The 20966-nt window shown below is 40.2% G+C and overlaps 1 long non-coding RNA gene and 1 other non-coding gene across 2 annotated transcripts; both read left to right on the top strand.

Annotated features, from left to right (window-relative positions):
* Positions 1-1131: 1131 nt before the first annotated feature.
* LOC121012683 (uncharacterized) lies at positions 1132-14755 on the top strand. The gene is made up of 2 exons (XR_005782226.1): positions 1132-1393; positions 14606-14755. It is a non-coding gene; the product is annotated as an uncharacterized LOC121012683 (long non-coding RNA).
* Positions 14756-20627: 5872 nt separating this feature from the next.
* On the top strand, positions 20628-20731 carry LOC121013045 (U6 spliceosomal RNA). The gene has a single exon (XR_005782476.1). It is a non-coding gene; the product is annotated as a U6 spliceosomal RNA (small nuclear RNA).
* The last annotated feature ends 235 nt before the right edge of the window (positions 20732-20966 follow it).

Raw genomic sequence — 20966 nt, 5'->3', positions numbered from 1 at the left:
CCAGCATGCTCATTAAATGTGAATGTGGTACCAAAATGGAAAACAGGCAGAGGAGGACATTTTAATTAATTAATGAGGGTTGTTAGGATGGAGAGCATATTGATTCAAAGGACAGGTGACAGCAGGGTGAGGAAGAGCCAGAGGAATTGCTTGGAACTGAATGAAGCTCAGTGAAGGCAAATGCAGAATAATACACATTCTGTAGAAGGGAAGGAAATAGCACAATAACAGGCGGGGCGAGGGAAGAGGGAAGACGGTAAAATTAGAAAAGGATCTCAGGGTAAGACTGAGCACAGAACGGGAAGGGGCTGGGGAGTGCTGGGGGGTGGGGGTGCAGGAAAGCCACTTGGCCTGGGCCTCACATTCTCCTAGGGCCTGAAATTTAGAACTCTGGCATCACTCTAGTATCTGATAAATGTATTCCTTTATTAACGTAGACATGTAAAGCTCACCCACGGTTTTAATCCCATTTTTGCAACTTTTTCTTTTTCAATATATTGGGAGCCTCAAAAAATGAAAGTGGCCTGGATGTGTCTGACTCAAGATCATGGTGGATCACAAGATTCAATCAGGACTGTAGTTTATGAGGCAAGCGTAAGCCTCATATAGAGCCGCAGAATATGTTTGGAGGAACTCACAAGGAACAGCAAGCAGTCTCTAGCAAGCAGAGCTCTGGGAATTAGAATCCAGAGAGGAAAGGAGATGTGCTTTGTTTTTCCTGAAGAAAATATTAGTAGGCACTTTTTAAATATTCTCTTTGTCCCCCAGAGTTCTACATGCACATAATCTACAATGTTAAATTGTTCTACAAAATTTGTCATGAAAAACAGCAATCCCCTCTCCTCCTCACCATTTTCTACACTTAGGCCTCTTTCTTTTGGTATTTATCTCCAGGTCTCCAAATTAACAAGCTTGAAATGCTGTTCCTTGCTCTTTCAATGTTAGCCATTATCTGATTTCTGTCCAGGATAGAAGATAAGGTGTCTTTCCTTCCACTGCCCCCACCATACATGTTCGTCCTTCCCCATCCTCCATTCTTCCTGTTCCACAATGTTGTCATCTCAGTCAATGTTCGTGTTACAGTGGGTATAAAACATCACTCATAGCTGAACCACAGCAAATCGTGATAACTTCCTTTCCTGCACACCTTTTTGTTGTCCTTGGAGCTAACAACTCTGTTGCTTTCTGTTTGCTTCATCTTCTACACATTTAAATTTGCTATCTGTCAGTGTCTGCTCTCAAGACATTCAGAATCTTTGGGTACTCTAACAATTTCATCAATCTCCCCCAAAATCTCTCCCAAAGCCTTCTAATGCACTGCAACCTGGACCTGAGGCACATCTCTCATCTTGGAATCTCGCTTCGTGGTCATTCCAGGGTAGTTCCCTTCTGGGTAAGCTCTGGTGTTATTTGCTTCATGTTTTTTGTTGTTGTTGTTGTTTGTTTTTTGTGGGTTTTTTTTGTTTTTCAACGTTTTTTATTTATTTTTGGGAGAGAGACAGAGCATGAACGGGGGAGGGGCAGAGAGAGAGGGAGACACAGAATCGGAAACAGGCTCCAGGCTCGGAGCCGTCAGCCCAGAGCCCGACGCGGGGCTCGAACTCCCGGACCGCGAGATCGTGACCTGGCTGAAGTCGGACGCTTAACCGACTGTGCCACCCAGGCGCCCCTGCTTCATATTTTGACAAACGTCCTGGGAACTTCCTGGGGAAGGGGCATGGGAGATAAATTCTTGAGAATTTGTATGTCTGCAACTTTTGAAAAAAAAATTTTTAAATGTTTATTTATTTTGAGTGAGAGAGAGAGAGGTGGGAGTGTGGGGAGGGGCAGAGGGAGAAAAAGAGAGACAGAGTGGGTGGGGGGAGAATCCCAAGCAGGCTCCACACTGTCAGCACAGAGCTCTACATGGGGCCCTGTCTCACAAAGTGAGAAACCAGGAGTCAGACGCTTAACCAACCAGGCACCCCGGACACATTTTTAATCCATCCTGACACTTGGTAGATAGTTTGGGCTGGGTATAGAATTCTAAACTGGAAATCATTTTCTTGGAGAATTTTGAAGGTAGTTGCCATCTGGCCCCTGGGTTTGCTATTGGGAAGCCTGAAACCATTCTAATTCATCACCCTCTTCATAGGAGCTATTTTCTCCTCCTCTTTGGAAGCTTCTGGCATCTTTTTGTTGTCTTCATTGTTCTGAGATTTCACACTGGTGTGTCTTGATGTGGGTCTATTTTCAATCCTTGTGTAGGCATTTGATGGACCTTTCATTTCAGAAATACATGCTCCTCTGTTGTGGGAAATATTTTTCAATTATGTCTTTAATAATGGTCCCTCCTATGATTTCTCTGTTCTCTCTTTTTGGAATTCCTATTTTCATAAATTAGATATTCTGTTCTGGATTCCCTTTTTTTCTTATTTTTCACTTATTTCTTTCTCTTTTGCTCTAGTTTCAGAGACTTACTCTTCTTCATTTTCTAACCCTTTTACTGTATTTTAGTTTTTATTATCCTATTTCTAATTACCAAGGGGTCTAACATTTGTTCCTGGATGTTCCTTTTTCTAATGTCATATACTTATTTGATGGTTACATATCTTAGCTCTGAGGATTTTTTTTAAGTTTATTTATTTATTTTGAGAGAGAGAGAGAAAGAGAACAAGTAGGGGAGTGGGACAGAGAGAGGGTGAGAGAGAAGATCCCAAGCAGGATCTGCCTTGTCAGCACAGAGACCAATGCAGAACTCAAACCCACAAAATGTGACATTAGGACCTGAGCCGAAATCAAGAGACAGATGCTTAACTGACTGAGCAAGCCAGGTGCCCCAGCTCTGAGGATATTAATCACAGGGTATTGGATGTTTTCCTCAACCTGTTTGGTTTCCCTTTTCTCTAAGTTTCTTTCTTCTATTCATTTTGGTCTTTATATTTTATGTAAGAGGCTTTTCTCCATGTCTAGTAAACCTTGATTGTCTGCTCCTATTTAAGAACAGGGGCTGAAAAGCTGAGTGAATTTCTGAACCTTAGGGGCTTATTGACCAGAGGCTCCACCATACATTCTGGCTGGGCTGTTTGCTTGGCAGACTCCCAAATCAGTGCCTTTGTTTTTCCTCTTGGGGAGACCAAACTCCCCAGAGAGGACTCTTACAAGCTTATGTCCAAAGACGTCATTCTGGCTGTGGGCACTGGGGGGAACACAAGCAAACAAAGAGCTGTGGGTCTCCACCTATCCACTTCATGCCTCTGTTTTCAGTACGACATCCAGTCATCATCTCTGCCCAATGTCCTCCAGTCTACAGACCCCTGATCTAGTCTCTCTGCAGTGGGTACTGGTCTGGCTCTGCAGAGAGGGGAGAGGATCTGGGAGTTAACTGCTTTCTAAATAGAGTTTGAACCACCCCTTATGGTTTTGCATGTCCCCACCTCACTGACAGAGGTCTCCGGGGCCATCAATTCTTGAGCCTTTGGGAAATTCTGATTAGTTTCTTGAATTTCCCCACTTGCTCGATAGGATTCCGTTTACCCCTGTCTGCTATGTCATGGCCACATTTCTTTTCAGCTTTCGAAATTTTGTTGCTCTGAGGAGTTAAAATTTTTTTGATTGCTAATATTTCTTCCTTTTAAAAAATCCATTTACCATCATCTTACTGAGGCTTTAGAAAAAAGCAAAAGGAGATGTGTGCATGTTCAATTCTCTCTCTTTACCTAGAAGATTTACTTCTCACTCTTTTTCCTATAGTTTTATTTTTAAATCAATATTTATTTACTATTTATTATTCATTGTTTTGCTTTTCACATTAAGACAATGCAGGTGCTTATTTTCAAAGCAGTTATAAGAGTTTATCATGTAGGAACCACGGAATAATGATGAGCCTCTTGAAGGCTTTAAGAGCTTCCAAATGCTGACGTCTATAGTTGGGGCATGTATGTGCATGTGTATTTACCAAGGAGACACCTGCAGCCTACCTGGGGAAGATAATACACCACAAATGATGACCCAGGACCAGTAAATAGTAATGTATTTCTAAGAAGGAGACTAAGTAGGTCAAAATGAGTCATCATCCATAGTGTGACACTTCTCTACTTCAGTCTGGAGAAAAATTTCTAATTTGGTTGGACACTTGAATTATCCCACTTATAATTCATTCTCTGAAGCAGTTGTCTCCAAATTTTTTATTGTAGACCCTTATAAGAAAAGCGTCTTTGACACTCCCTAAAATACGTAAATGTATTTGCAAATTATACATGTCTTATAATATCAGTATTATATAGAGCATTAATACACATACAGGTAGAGATTTTTAAAGGATGCCATAAAAAATAAATAAAATTAGAAGTTCTAATATTTCCTTTCAGTACCCCCAGTGAATCGTCTTGCACACGGTGGAACTGTCAACCAGGATGAGAATCAGAGACCCTGGGAAGGTTTTCCAGAAGACTCTTACCCAGGCCCTATGTCTGTACTCTGAATCAGAACCTCTGAGGGTGGGACCCTGGCAGGGTATTTTGAAAAGGTTTCCTTGCTGATTCCCACGTGTGCCTCCTCTCCTTAAGAAATACAGCTCTAAAGATTTAAAAATTAGAGGTCTTAAAAAACTGTAAATAGTAGTCAAAATGCAAAGAACAGGCAATTAATTAAAACAGGGGAAATGCATACATAGTTTGTTTAAATATCTGCATTATCACATAGCCTCAAAAACCTTTGTCACCTTCCCTTAAGTCCAATGTTTCTTCCTCTGTGTCTGTCTTTTCCCTTACCTTTTAATTTTTTATTTATTTTTTAATGTTTATTTTTGAGGGGCGGGGGAGAGGCAGAGAGAGAGGGAGACACAATTTGAAGCAGGCTCCGCATTGTCAGTGCAGAGTGGGACACAGGGCTCGCACAGACCGCGACCTGAGCCCAAACCAAGAGTCCGACCCTTAACCAACTGAGCCACCCAGGCGCCCCCTTCCTGCTTTAGCATGATTTTAACTTTTCTGTTAAAAACAATAGTCATCCATTGTAGAAAGTAGAGATTGGCAAAAAGAAAAAAAAATAAAAACTCATTTATAATCCTACCCTTCCAAGATAAACACTTAAAATCTCTATCTGTGGCCTTCCAAATCTTTATGCCAGCAAATACTTCAAAGGGGGATCATACTTACATGCTGTTTTTACCTGGCTTTTTTTCACTTGGTAATTATATATTTTTTCATGACAATAAGAATGAAAGCCCCAGCAGAGCAATGAACCTGGTGAGAAGAATGCACAGAGCAGATTATGAGGCTGGAGGCCCCCTGTGCCCAGATGACCTGCCAGCCCCCTCCCCTCCCCTCCCCTGCCATTCTTTCCCTTCCCACTTCTGGTCCTCCCTTAGCGTCTTTCACTTTGGTTTCTACTTGCACCTTTCTCTTTTTAATTTTACCTTCCACCTCCATCTCTCTTCACTAAAGCAACCAAGGACAAGGGTTAATATTTGACAGAATAAACGTCCCGATAATTCGGTAAGAGATGTGTAACGAGGGAGCTGGAGAGAGAGCTGCACCCCCTCTGCAAAGGGGATTTTCAGAGCAAGCCCAGGCAAGAGCCCTCTGTTCTTGATGACTATCTGTTATTTCCACTCAGGAGATTATTCCCAAGTGATTATTAAAGGTGCTTATTTGCCTTGCAGGCAAGGTGTGGCCAGAGCCTGGGGTGCCCAGGTGGTCAGAGAAGAGCCATTTCAGGGAAAGGGCACTTCTGGAATTGAAACTAAGGGAGATGGTACAGTTGACACAAGGCAGAAACTGAGAAGGAGGCAAGCATGATGATCCAGAACAAACCGGCTACCGAGCTTCTACCTGGAGGGTAATCGGTTTCCCCACTGGTGTTATAAAACCGGTTGCAGAAAACCAGTTCCTCTTGCTTTGGGTGGCAAGAATCAGCTGAGGGCTGGTTATGCTCTCACAGCTCCTCAGCCTGCTGCAATACAGAAATACAGAAATTTCCATCTGTATTTATTAACCCACTGGTAGTGAGGAAAGTTTCTGAAGTGTGAAACTTCTTTGGGCTGGTATGAAAGAAAGTAAGCACTTGTCACCACAATAGAGCCAAATTGTGTTTTCTAGCAGCTGTGGAAAGTTATTGTTTTCATTAAATGCAAATCATTGCCCCCAAACCAACAATGTTCTTGGGGATGAAATTGTCCTTGGCTCCACTGACCGTGAGAGGTTACATTAGCCAGCTCTCTACAGGCACTCTGCTATGGAAGGTTCTAGAAAATGAGGGGAAAGTGAATCAGTCTCCACCCCAAGCCCGAGCAGCAGCTTATCAGCTATCTGTTGAAGTAGGATGGGGGGAAGGATATAGCATGCTTGTGCTTATAAAGACTTGTCAGAGGGACAGCAATTAAGTGCTTCAACAAAAGTGTTAGTCACAGTGGGTGGGACACTCCCTGTCATCCTGCTGAAGCAGAGCCAGAGAAGTTCATGATAGCTGAGGAGAGGGAGGGTCCCCCAACACAACTTCTCCTTTCCCCCAGCAATAGCTCCTCAATAAGCAGCACTTACCATGTGTACAGGTCAGAAAGGAGGTGAGAAATAGGGGGGAAATATTTTGACATAAATATGTCCACAAAGAAGGATGTCTTATAGGAAGAATATCTCAGGCCAATGGCAGAGTTGAAACCAAAGAAAAAAAAGGTGGTGTTTTTTTTCCCCCCTTTGAGAAAGAATGGAAAATTCTCCCCTCCCTGCAAGGAAACAAACCTTTACGTGGAATGGCACCTGACCTTCCATCATTAGTGACTCATTCCTTTGTGTATTACAGACACCTGGCATTTAAGAGGCCTGTATCAAAATGCAGATACTTTATATGAGGGCAGCCAGGGATTCTTACTGGAATCAGAATCCTTGAGAGGACTTTTACATGCAGACTCCTGCAATTACATACACATGTAGTCTGTGCCCCCAATCCCTACTATGACCATGACCTTTAGCCAATAGGTGGTTGTCCAATTCTCTGGTGTCTTAGTCATCTCAGGCTGCTATAACAAAATGTCATAGACTGGGTGACTTAATCCATAGACATTTATTTTTCACAGTTCTGAAGGGTGGAAGTCCAAGATCCAGGTGCCAACACACTTAGTTTCTGATAAGAACCCTTCCTAACTTGTAGATGACCACTCATATGTGGTGGTCATCTAAATGACCTCATATGGCCTTTTTTCAGGCCATGGAGGGACAAGATCTCACTGTTTTCCTCTTCTTATAAAGACATTTATCCCATCATGAAGATCCCACTCTCATGATCTCCTCTAAACCTAATTACCTTCCAAAGGCCCCACTTCCAAATGCCATCACCCTGGGGATCAGGGCTACAACGTGTGAATTTTGGGAAAACACAGGCATTCGGCTCTTATCATCTGGCTTCTGACAGGACCTTGCTGTAGTTAACTTCAGTTCCTGTTTTTGAGGTTAGAAAATGATTTCCACTGAAGATGATGATTTGGTTGCTCAATCAGAACCAACAGTTGAGAATGAAAGCAATGGAAAGCTGGAAATAGTTGGTTTTTTTTAATATTTTGATACTTCAGAGAGAAGTGAGTATATATGAGTCAACACAGTTGCTTTTCTCCGCTGAATCCATGGCTTCTGCCTATATCCTGTCTCTTTCTTTTTCCCTTTTTCCTCTGCTAATACATTCTCTTTCTTCTCCTCTTCAAGAGGCCAACATTTTAAGACTGTGATTTGTGTTTATGTTATGCTTAATGGTTTTGTATTTTCTTTTTTTTTTAAATTTTTTTAAATGTTTATTTTTTGAGAGAGAGAGAGAGAGAGAGCGAACAGGGGAGGAGCAGAGAGAGGGAGACACAGAATCTGAAGCAGTCTCCAGGCTTGAGCTGTCAGCACAGACCCCAACATGGGGCTCGAACTCACGAACCATGAGAACACGACCTGAGCTGAAGTCGGATGCTTAACCAACTGAGCCACCCAGGCACCCCTTGTGTTTTCTTTACATAACATAGGTTTCATATTTTACTTGAGGGTGAGGTTACTTTAGTATGTTGGTCATTTTTACTTGATAGGCTAGTGGCGATGACGGGAGAGAATGTCCTGACCACTGTCTCAAGACTAAGATGAAGGGGATTGTGTATCAGGTACTAAGGGCCGTAGGACCACCAAGAGAGTGTGAGAAGGCAGTAAGAGGTGAGTTGGGGGTTCGAAAAAACCAAGGACAAGATTCCTCTACTTCCTGGTTTTGCAAAGAATAAGCTTCTATTATGCCGAAGTCATTCCTGGTCAATAACCTACTAAGGGGAAACAGCAGCCAAAGATGCCCCAGCTTGCTCTCTATTTTTATTCTACCTGAGATTTGCCTTGTAAAGGCAGATATGAAAGGGAACCCAGAATCATTCAATGGGATTGGGACAACACAGTGTGCCTCTCCTACCTGCTGACCCCATTTTCCCCACCTAAACACACGTAAATGAAATCAACTCGAAATTAACACCAAGGACCCCACAAAGTGTAAAGGAGCTACTACGGGAATATGTAGGCAGAATGTGTTGACAGAAGAAGGGAGAAGGCCATCCCAGGTTCTTTAGGTGTTGGGTCATGCTTTGGATGATAAAGTTAGTTGTATTTTTAAGCCTCAACTCGCCAAGCCTTCTTCTCCCTGAAGTAGGGATGCCACCACAAGCTACCCAATAGGCTGCATATCATCTCTCAGCTCCACTCAGCAGCTCAGGGCCCTGTTGTGTGGAGACGGCACAACAAAGAATAAGCAAAATTCCTGGGCCATTCACCTCCTCAGACCAACAAGTCTTTGTCCGCTGGTCCGAGACCATTTCTGGAGATAAACATGTGACAGAGCCACAATGTCCGGTCACTCTGTCAGCTCTCTGCAGTTCCTCCTTTTTTTTTTTTTTTTCTTTTCCTGACCTCATAAACAATGACCGTTAAAGGTCTCATTTCTGCAGATTCTGAGCCATGATAAGCTTTAGTTACTAGGAAATTCTCCATTCTCCAAAACAGTGTTCAAAATGTTTTCTCTTACAAGTAGGAATTTTACTTACTATGAAATAGATTGTTTAATACAGTATTCACCATTCCTGTTCTTGTTCTCTATAGTTTCAGTTCATAGCAAAATTGAGGTTACCCAAGAAATAGACAAGAAACTTCTTGATAAAGGGAGGAAGTAACCAAGTCGTTGAAAGCAAGAAGTAGCTTAGTTCTGCAGTTTCTTCTCATATATATGACCTCCCCCTCCAAAAAAAAAAAAAAAAAAGAACAAAAGGAACAACAAAAATCGACACATTATGTAACTCAGTTTCCCAACTATCCTAAGAAAACTTTTGCATTCCCTGTCCCATCCCTGCCACACACAGAATTCTTAATAGGAAATTAAAGCAAACAGAGAAATCTGGGTCAAGCAGGTAGCTACATCCCTCTACTGTCACTTCCCAAAGACAGCAAGGGCTGGCTCTCTTGTCTAAATGTCAGGTATCATACCTCTTCCTAATTTCTCTTCTATAAATTAATGCCTAAAGGTGGCATTTAAAACAACGGAGAAAAAGATGGATTATTCAACACATAATATTGAGGCAACTGTATGGCCACGTGGAAAAAATAATAAAAGTAGAACAAAGTCCAAATGAAGCAGAGATTTAAATGTAAAAATGAAAACATAAAAGGACTAGAAAAAACTGTGTTACATTTTTAATAATTTCTGGAGTGAAGAAGTATTACATAAAACCAAGAAGCTATAGGGTTGCCTGGTGGCTCAGTTGGTTAAGCGACCAACTTCAGCTCAGGTCATGATCTTGCAATTTGTGAGTTTGAGCCCCGTGTCGGGTTCTGTCCTGACAGCTCGGAACCTGGATCCTACTTCAGATTCTGTGTCTCCACCTCTCTCTGCCCCTCCCCTGCTCACGCTCTGTGTCTCTCTGTCTCTCAATAATAAATAAATGTTAAAAAAATAAAAAAAAAAAACCAGGAAGCTATCAAAGATTCTACTATGTGAAAGTGGTAGATTCAACTACATAAAAAATTTTAAAAACAAAAAAAGACCTGCATGGGAAAACCACCAGAAACAAAGCCAAAAGATGAATGACACAAAGGAAAAAAGTGTTTGAGTATAATTTCCTTCAGATAAAAAGAACTTCTAATATTTAATTTTCAAAGTACCAAAACCCAATAGAGTAAATGGGAAAGGATACAAGCAGATAGTTTACCAAAAAAAAAAGATACAGAAATGGCCCATGAACATATAAAAAGATGCACAACCTTACATATAATAAAAGGAAAGGAAATTTATATTACACTGATATACCATTTTTTTTCCTATCAGATTGACAAAGAATAAGAAATTTGAAGACCTACTTTGTGGGCAAAGCTGTGAGGAAACAGGCAAATTGTAATGAAAATGCAAACCAGTGCAGTATCGGCAGAAGGCAATTTAACAACATCTTTCAACTTCCAAATATACATAATCTTTGACCAGTAATTCTGCTTGTAGGAATGGGTCCAAAAGATATATCCACATAGATGCAAAAAGAAGGATGTTTAAAGTCATTCATAGTAACTGTATGTGAATGGATTACATTGTAGCTGTTTAAAAAAAAAAAAAAAAAGGAGGTTCTGTAGGTACTGGTATGGAACCATCCTCAAGATTTTTTTTTAATTTATTTTTATTTTTTAATTTATATCCATAGCATATAGTGCAATAATGATTTCAGAAGTAGAATCCAGTAATTCATCCCCTATATATAACACCCAGTGCTCATTCCAACAAGTGTCTTCCTTAATGCTCCTTGCCCATTTAGCCACCCCCCTACCCACAAACCCTCCAGCAACCTTCGGTTTGTTCTCTATATTTAAGAATCTGTTATGGTTTGTCCTCCTCCCTGTTTTTATATTTTTTGCTTCCCTTTCCCTATGTTCATCTGTTTTGTATCTTAAAGTTCTCATATGAGTAAAGTCATGTGATATTTGTCTTTCTCTGACTAATTTCTCTTGGCCTAATACCCTCTAGTTCCATCCACATTGTTGCAAATGGCAAGATTTCATTCTTTTTGATGGCCAGGTAAAACTCCATTGCATATTTATACCACATCTTCTTTATCCATTCATTTGTCCACAGACATTTGGGCTCCTTCCATACTTTGGCTATTGTTGATAGCGCTGCTATATAAACATTGGGGTGCATGTGTCCCTTTGAAACAGCACACTTGTATCCCTTAGATAAATACCTACTAGTGCAATTGCTGGGTCATAGGGTGGTTCTATTTTCAATTTTTGGAGGAACCGCCATACTGTTTTCCAGAGTGGCTGCACCAGCTTGCATTCCCACCAGCAGTACAAAAGAGATCCTCTTTCTCTGCATCCTCGCCAACATCTGTTGTTGCCTGAGTTGTTAATGTTAGCCATTCTGACTGGTGTGAGGTAGTATTTCATTGAAGTTTGATTTTCATTTCCCTGATAATGAGCCATGTTGAACATTTTTTCATGTGTCTGTTAGCCATCTGGATGTCTTCTTTGGAAAATTGTCTATTCATGTCTTTTGCCCATTTCTTCACTGGATTATTTGTTTTTCAGGTGTTGAGTTTGAGAAGTTCTTTATAGATTTTGGATACTAACCCTTTATCGGATATGTCATTTGCAAATATCTTCTCCCATTCTGTGGGTTGCCTTTTAGTTTTGCTGATTGTTTCCTTCACTGTGCAGAAGCTTTTTATCTTGTTGAGGTCCCAATAGTTCATTTTTGCTTTTGTTTCCCTTGCCTCAAGAGACGTGTTGAGTAAGAAGCTGCTGAAGATGAGGTCAAAGAGGTTTTTGCCTGCTTTCTCCTCTAGGGTTTTGATGGCTTCCTGTCTTACATTTAGGTCTTTCATCCATTTTGAGTTTATTTTTGTGTATGGTGTAAGAAAGTGGCCCAGGTTCATTTTTCTGCATGTTGCTCTCCAGTTTTCCCAACACCATTTTCTGAAGAGACTGTTTTTATTCCACTGGATATTCTTTCCTGCTTTGTTGAAGATTATTTGACCATATAGTTGTGGGTCCATTTCTGGGTTCTCTATTATGTTCCATTGATCTGAGTGTCTGTTATGGTGCCAGTGCCACACTTTCTTGATGATTACAGCTTTGTAATACATCTTGAAGTCTGGGATTGTGATGCCTCCAGCTTTGGTTTTCTTTTTCAGGATTGCTTTGGCTATTCGGAGTCTTTTCAGGTTCCATACAAAATTTAGGATTGTTTGTTCTAACTCCGTGAAGAATGCTGGTGTTATTTTGACAGGGATTGCATTAAATATGTAGATTACTTTGGGTACTATCAACAATATTTGTTCTTCCAATCCATGAGCATGGGATATTTTCCCATTTTTTGGTGTGTGTCTTCTTCAATTTCTTTCACAAGCTTTCTGTAGTTTTCAGTGTATACATTTTTCACCTCTTTGGTTAGGTTTATTCCTAGGTATTTTATGGTTTTTGGTGCAATTGTAAATGGGATCAATTTCTTGATTTCTCTTTCTGTTGCTTTATTATTAAAGTATAGAAATGCAACTGATTTCTGTGCATTGATTTTATATCCTGTGACTTTGCTCAATTCATGGATCAGTTCTAGCAGTTTTTTGGTGGAATCTTTTGAGTTTTCCACATACAGTAACATGTTGTCTGTGAAGAGTGAAAGCTTGACTTCCTCCTTGATGATTTGGATGCCTTTTATTTCTTTGTGTTGTCTGATTGCTGAGGCTAAGACTTCCAATACTATGTTGAATAACAGTGGTGAAAGCAAACATCCCTGTCGTGTTCTTGACCTTAGGGGGAAAGCTCTCAGTTTTTCCCCATTGAGGGTGATATTGGCAGTGGGTCTCTTATATATGGCGTTTATGATCTTGAGGTATAATCCTTCTATCCCTACTTTCTTGAGGATTTTTATCAAGAAACGATGCTGTATTTTGTCAAATGCTTTCTCTGCATCTATTGAGAGGGCCATGTGGTTCCTGTCCTTTCTTTTATTAATGCAATGTGTCACATTGATTGATTTGTGGATATTGAACCAGCCCTGCATCCCAGGTATAAATCCCACTTGACTGTGGTGAATAATTATTTTAATGTATTGTTGGGTCTGATTGACTAGTATCTTAAGAGTTGAGGATTTTTGCATCCGTGTTCATCAGGGAAATAGATCTGTAGTTCTCCTTTTTAGTGAGGTCTTTGTTTGGTTTTGGAATCACCCAAGATGTTTTGTTAGATAAAGGAAAGCAAGGCCATAGCAGTGTGTGCGGTTAAAAATATTCTAAGAATTGATTTATTTAAGAATTTTCAGAAAGTATCCCTACAGATCCATTACCCTGGGTTTTCTCTAGGGAAGGAAATTAGATGGCTGGGCAACAGAAACAGGAGGGCTGCTTTTTATTGGATATTCTTTTGTACCTTCTGAACATAAATGTGTTACCTTCTCAAAAATAAAATGTTATAATCAATAAAGATACAATAACCATGAGCTTGAATACACTTCAAAAAAGGATGAGTAAGATGGTGAATTTTTCATTATGTGAATTTCACCTCAATTTAAAAAAACAATGAGGGGCGCCTGGGTGGCTCAGTCGGTTAAGCGGCCGACTTCGGCTCAGGTCATGATCTCGCAGTCCGTGAGTTTGAGCCCCGCGTCGGGCTCTGTGCTGACAGCTCAGAGCCTGGAGCCTGTTTCCGATTCTGTGTCTCCCTCTCTCTGACCCTCCCCTGTTCATGCTCTGTCTCTCTCTGTCTCAAAAATAAATAAACGTTTAAAAAATATAAATAAATAAATAAATAAATAAATAATTAAAAAATAAAAAAACAATGAGCAGGATTCCCAACAGGTAAATAAAAAGCAAACCTGTTACATCACGAGTGTGTCTATCTTGGGACATGACACTCCCTTCATGTGCTGGTAAAGGCTTAAAAACTGATTTCTAGAGGAAAACACTGATTTGTGGCATTTGTCAATTTCTGAGACATCACTCAATACAGAATTGGGGCAAGACACAAAAAGTTTGCTCCATGAGACAATACTATCCAGCTCTAGTTTACACACTGGCGTCTACCCAGTTACTGAAACTGGAACCTTGGAAAACATCCTTGGACCCTTCTTGTATGCTCCCCTCTCCTTATTATCCATTATGTTATTACTAACCAGTCCACTCTTCCTCCACTGGATAGAAGTCTCATAGTTTGGGGATAGACTCTTTCCCTAGGGGGTGGTTCCTAATTGGTCTAATGCAACATACAAGTTGCTACCCATTGGTGTGTAGAGATATTTATCCCTTGAGATAGCCAGGTGGACCCTGGGAGGTCTGGAGCCCCAGGGTGCTTGCTTTGAGCTGTTCCAGTCTGTCAGCCATATGGGCACTATTACTTGTCAAAAAGATCAGGAGGCTGTAGCCTAAGGCAATCATGACCTTCCATTCCCCTCATTACTGACTGACTCTGGACCTGAAGGCTAAGTCTATTAGTGCACGGTATTCACTAGTCACAAGATTAGCCCAAATATGGACCCATGATCAACTCAGGCCAATGGGATTTAAAAGGAGGTTTGCTGGAGGCACTTAATAAGTTTCTTACTCTTCAGAGAGTAATAGGAAGATATGATCTCTCTCTTCCTCATGCAGATGAGGCCTGGAACTGGGGCAGCCACTTGTCAAGCAACAGAGCATGGAGCCAGCAAAGGACAGAGGGCCATACAGATGGCCAGAGCCAAAGCACTCCACCCTATTTCTGTTTTTCCTGTGCTGTAAACCAATAAATTTATTATTCAAACACTTTGATTTAGCTTCTCTGTTTCTTCCACTGAATGCATGCTTTAACAACATACTTTAGTAACATATTTTAACTTGTTTTTAAAATGTTTTTCCATATTACTATAGCTTGCTGATCATCTCTATTTACCATTTCTACTGATAGTTTACCCTCTTGTGCTAGTTTGTTTTATGCTGTGGTCAGGCTATAGTACCCCATCATTCAGTCAAACACCAGTCTAGGTGTTGCTGTGAAGGCACTCTGTATGTGGGATTAAAATTTACTTAAATTGACTTTAAGTAAAGGGGGATTACTTTTGGGGCACCTGGGTGGCTCAGTCGGTTAAGCATCCAACTTCGGCTCAGGTCATGATCTCGGGGTCCATGAGTTCAAGCCCTGCATTGGGCTCTGTGCTGACAGCTCAGAGCCTGGAGCCTGCTTCAGATTCTGTGTCTCCCTCTCTCTCTGCCCCTCCCCTATTCACGCTCTGTCTCTTAATAATAAAATAAACGTTAAAAAAAATAAAAATAAAAATAAAGCAAATCTGCAGTTTCTCTGAGGGAAAAGAAATCCACCTGTGGAATTATAGCATCAGCTTCTGCCTAAAATTTTCCAGCCTCCCCTTCCTGTTGACCTGCCCTACAGATTTCAGACTTGCCTAGCCAGCTACACAATTGCATAAGCCAACTCCTTGTAATAAATCTCTCTGTCATGAATAAAACAATATAATACACACACACATACACACGCACACTACTGGTTCAGGTAGAAACCTGAATGATAGTAGTTTTTTATTTGTTTAGGGACTTAAATCAATTTGAAGTTGCAGACTTTGCATTTCTTTATATGTTTATCAATATGCTTAGACTGTAGCTTTATGAGCATATGTGTATAATTCCTAAAGTAGAACAGCTGGTCAAAAGTTATGCACATTTGGAAGATGAAAAATGTCGTAATTTAACAAGCTGTTAAATGAGAATGAGTAGGTTGTCCCTACTTATACTCGATGTGTTCTCAGCATAGTAAGTAATCAGTAAATAGGAGCAGAATTCTAGGAAGAGACACATGAATTAAGATAGAAAGACATGAAGGTATGCTAGATTGGAGGGTTCTTTGACTAAATCACTATTTTTTAGGTCCCTTTTCTTCTGCAGGTGACATGAGAATGTGAGTGATTCACCCATGTAGTACTTACTTTGCAGCAACAGCAGAAGGCAGAACTCTGAGTTTGAGGTCAGACCTGAGTTTGAACATTCTCTGTACCATTCAAGCTTTGTGAACTTGAGCAGATGTCTTAGTCTCTGTGATCCTCAGTTTGTAAATCTGTAAAAGGAACGTGATGACCTTCCAGACTGGGGTGAAGGTCAAAGGACGTAAATATATAAAGAACCTGGTGTGAAGGTCAAAGGAGATAAATATATAAATAACCTATGTAATAGGTTTGGACACAGAGGTTATAATAGGTCCTCTCCCCAAATTTAGGAACAGGAAGCAACAATGCTGGAAGAGCCAATCTGTAAACTGAGCACATAAAGCATCTGAGCAGAGATGTGAGTTGAACATGAATGGACAGCAAGACACCAACTGGGTTGACTTTAATAAAATACCTAAACAAAGCTCTCCCAACCAGAAGGGGATTAGTCAGAGATAAAACCTAGAAAAAGCAGAGTCAGAGACAAAGTGGAGTTGTGCCACTAAAGCCTTGCCCCATCAAGCCCAAAAATTAAAGCTAAAACATAATTCCACTCATAACAACATACCCATCTGGCTGTCCAAGCTTAATGCCATTTGATCTTGGAATCACATAAATGGCTTTTTCTATTCTGTTTCCAAACCAAGCAAAAACCTTTCTGATAGTTTGGGTTCCTCTATGGCCTGTCTACAGGAAATGGTCTCTGGTCAGGCTCACTGGGCCAGCCAGCTCTCCCAAACCAACATCCCACTCAAACACCTGTGTTTTTTTTATTCTAAGGGTTAGGCAGGACAATCTGACCCAGATGGTGGAAGAAACAGCAATCATATCTGTGTCTGATTCACAGCTCTAATTAAGGCGAGAAAAAGAAAAATAGGGCATGAGAAGAAATTCTCCAAGAGCTGGAAAATTGTGAAAGCCTCCATGTCTCTATGGGGATGGCACCCTTGTGAACCTTGCTTTCATGGTTAAGCTGATGGAACACCATCTCTGTTAGGAAGACAGGGGAAGAATTGTCTTGCTTATTCCTGAAAAGAGTTAAGGCAGGCAGGCATTAATGGCCATCCTCCTTGACTAATTATAAAACCAAGGTGGTAAAAGGAAGAGTTTTGTCCAGGATTATATAATTTTTATATAGAAGTCTAGAAACCAAACCTTCACTTTCTCAGTCCAAGTACAAAGCTCCTGTCAAAAAACCAAACTGAAGATGAGAAAGGAAGACCATTCAATCTAAACAGAATGCTGAGTTGGAAACCCTTGAGGATGGTGATAGAGTTTTTAAATTTTTAGATTTTAGAGTTCTTGAGTTGTTTTAGATATTTTGTTTATAATACAGAGTGTCCCAAATTGTAATAGAGGAAAACTTATGATTCCAGCCATAACAGAATAGTTTATATTGAACCAACTATCCCTCTGAAAACAACTATTAACAGCTGGACAGAACATGTAACACAAGCATTTGAAGGCATTGAAGGGTAACCAAGACGATCCCTAAGAGAAGGTAAACACATCAAGCACATGTACACTCTGGCCAATTCACAGGGCAGGGAATAGAGTAAGTAGCTGTTAACTTGATTATTCTATTGGGCTGAGGAGACAGATTGGAGTTCAAAGGTGCCAAAGTGGCTGGGATGTAGGTGGTAAAATCTCACAGAGGAGGGAACTACAGACAAGTGAACCCTGAAGGCTAGACGCGATCTCCCATGGAGATGTTTGCTAACTCCCAAGCTAAGCCTGTGCAGCCGCAACCACAGGAAAGCTAACAGAAAGCAGCAGCTGGGTGGCTGAAGCTCTGTGCAAAGGTTTTACAGCAGCAGAGACTGAAGAGATTGAGGGTGGAGTACAAGGCCCACCAATGAGAAATAGCAACACCCAAACCTCTGATTGAGACCCCAGAAAGACCATAGCTTGGTAATGCAGGTAAACCCAAAGGACCAATTCTAACAAAGCCTAAAACCAATCCTTGACAGGATTAAGGTGACCTGTCTGCACCATTTGCCTTTCTTTTAAAACACACACACACACACACACACACACACACACACACAAATAATCCAGAGCCTCTAAAAGCTAATAACCAGTAGGCTAAAATAAGATTAAAAAAATAGAATAATAAAAAAAAAAGTACCTGATTCTTCTCCCAAAAACAGACAAGAAAGAAGAAATAAAGGAATAAAGAACAGAAATAGAAACATATAACAAGATAGTAAATATAAACATTTCAATAATTACATTAAATGTTAATAGATGGTTATCCAATTAAAAGGCCAAAATTGCTTTTGGATAAAAAAGCAAAGTAAATGGGCTATTTACTACAGACCCAACTTAAATATAAAAACACAAAGTTTTAAAGAAAAAAGAATGGACAAAAAAATATGCCATGCCAACACTGACCAAAAGAAAGCTGGTTTAGCTATATTAGTATCAGACAACAAAGACTTCAGGGGCAGAAATATTTCTAGAGATGAAAAAGAGACATTTCATAATGATAAAAATGTCAATTCACATAAGATAAAAGAGTCCTCAATTTGCACACACCTAATAATTTATAACGTATCATTAACTGGTGAAAAATGTAGCATAGTTTCAATACATGCTAAGCAAAGTTGACAGAAAAGAAGAAACGGATAAATTAACAATCATGGGAGATTTTCGCACCTCTTTCCATAGCAGATAGGACAAGCACACAAAAAATCAGCAAGGATATAGAAAACCTGAACAAGAACAACCAAATCGGCCTGACATATACGGAACTTTGCACTTACCAACTGCCATGTTTTCAATACATGTTTTCAAGAGCTTATGAGCACTTATCAAAATGGACTGTCGGCTAGGCCATAGAGCAAGGCTCAAACAATTCCTAAGGACTGAGATCATACAAAATGTGTTTTGTTGACTACAGTGGAATCAAACTAGAAATCAATAAAAGGAAGCAAATGTTTGAAAATTAAGCAACACATTTTTATTTTTCTTTAAATCTTAGTTAACATACAATGCAATATTGGTTTCAGGAGTAGAATTCAATGATTCATCACTTACATACAACACCCAGAGCTCATCACAAGTGTCCTTCTTAGTACCCATCCCCGGTCTAGACCATCCCCCACTCACCTCCCTCCATCAACCCTCAGTATGTTCTCTATCGTTAAGAGTCTCTTGTGGTTTTGGCCGCTGTGTGGTTCAGTCAGTTAAGCGTCTAGCTTTGGCTCAGGTCATGATCTCATGGTTTGTGAGTTTGAGCCCTCTCTGCCTTCAGCACAGAGCCTGCTTCAGATCCTCTGTCCCCCACTCTCTCACCCCTCCCCCACTCATGTTTTCTCCCTCTCTCTCTCTCTCTCTCTCAAAAATAAATAAACATTTAAAAAAATTTTTTAAGAGTTTCTTGTGGTTTGTTTCCCTCCCTTCTCTTCCCCCCACCCTTCCCATACGTTCATCTGTTTTGTTTCTTAAACAACACATTTTTTAATGTTTATTTATTTATTTTGAGAGAGAGAGAGAGAGCAAGCAGGGGAGGGGCAGAGAGTGAAGAACAGAGAGAATACCAAGCAGCCTCCGTGTTGACAGCTCAGAGCCCAATGCAGGCCCAGGTAGGGCCAACGTAGGGCTCAATCCCACAAACCTCAAGATCACGACCTGAAATCAAGAGTTGGTCACCTAACCAACTGAGCCACCCAGGTGCTCCATAAGCAATGCATTTTTAAACAGCTTGTAGGTCTAAGAAATAATTGCAGTGAAATTATAAATTGTTTTCAATGGAATAATAATGAAAATATGACATATCAAAACATTTGGGGTGCAGATAACGCAGGACTCAGGGAAATTCATAGCTTTAATTGTATATATTTGAGAAGAGCAAAAATAGAAAATCCACATGATTTAAGCTTTCATCTTAAGAAGCTAAAAAAAGAACAGCAACTTAAACACAAGGAAATAGAAAGAAAGCAATAATAAAAATAAGAGTAGAAATCTTTGAACTAGAAAACAAATATGCAATTTTTAAAAGTCTACAAATTCTAAAAGGGACTTGAGGTGCCTACCTTTGTTTCTGAGTAAAGATCTGTTTTAGTTCTTCCTTCTCAAACTATTTACCTTTTATTTCCTTCTATCGTCTTCTTGCACTAGCTAGGAGTTTCAGTATGTTGCTAAATAGGAGTGGTGAGAGAGGACATACTTGCCCTTTTCCCAACCTTAAAAACGGTACACATTTTCTCACAATTAGGTAGGATGTTGAACATAGGTTTTTTTGTAGATCTTTAAAAATCATGTTGAGAAAGTTTCTCTTTATTCCTAGGTTTGCTGAGAGTTTTCATCATAAATAGGTGTTAGATTTTGTCCATGCTTTTTCTGCATCAATCGATATGATCATATGATTTTTCTTTAGTTTCTGCATCAATCGATATGATCATATGATTTTTCTTTAGTCTGTTGATACGGTGGGTTACATTCGTTGATTTTCAAATGTTGAACCAGTCTTGCGTTTCTGGAATAAATCCAACTTGGTCACAGTGCATAATTATTTTTATACATTGTTGGGTTCGATTTGCTATTATTTTGTTGAGGATTTTTGCATCTGTGTTCATGAGAGCTATTTATTAGTCTGTAATTTTCTTTGTTGTATTTTTATCTGGTTTGGGTATTAGGGTAATGCTGGCCCCATAGGCAAGTTGGGAAGTAAAGTTTTGTTTTTAAAAGTTTTCTTGAGAGTGCTGGCTTCAGCAGCACATATACTAAAATGGGAACAATACAGAGATTAGCGTGGCCCCTGCACAAGGATGACACACAGAATTCATAAAAGTTTCCATGAGAGATGGATGGTGGTGATAGTTGGGTAGCATGATGAATCTATCTGCCACCACCGAACTGTAAATTTAAAAATGATTAAGATGATAAATTTTGTGCCCTGTGTATTTTGTTGCAATAAAAAGTTAACCTTGAAGGGCGCCTGGGAGGCTCAGCCGGTTAGGCGTCTGATTCTTCGGCTCTGGTCATGATCTCACGGTTAGTGGGTTTGAGCCCTGTGTCTGGCTTTGGGCCGACAGTGC

Source organism: Herpailurus yagouaroundi, unplaced genomic scaffold (assembly GCF_014898765.1).
Source record: "Herpailurus yagouaroundi ecotype Mexico unplaced genomic scaffold, PumYag 197, whole genome shotgun sequence".
In the NCBI taxonomy this organism is placed as follows: Eukaryota; Metazoa; Chordata; class Mammalia; order Carnivora; family Felidae; genus Herpailurus; species Herpailurus yagouaroundi.
Note: the sequence above shows the minus strand (reverse complement) of the source record. Positions and strands in the feature narration are given on the sequence as shown.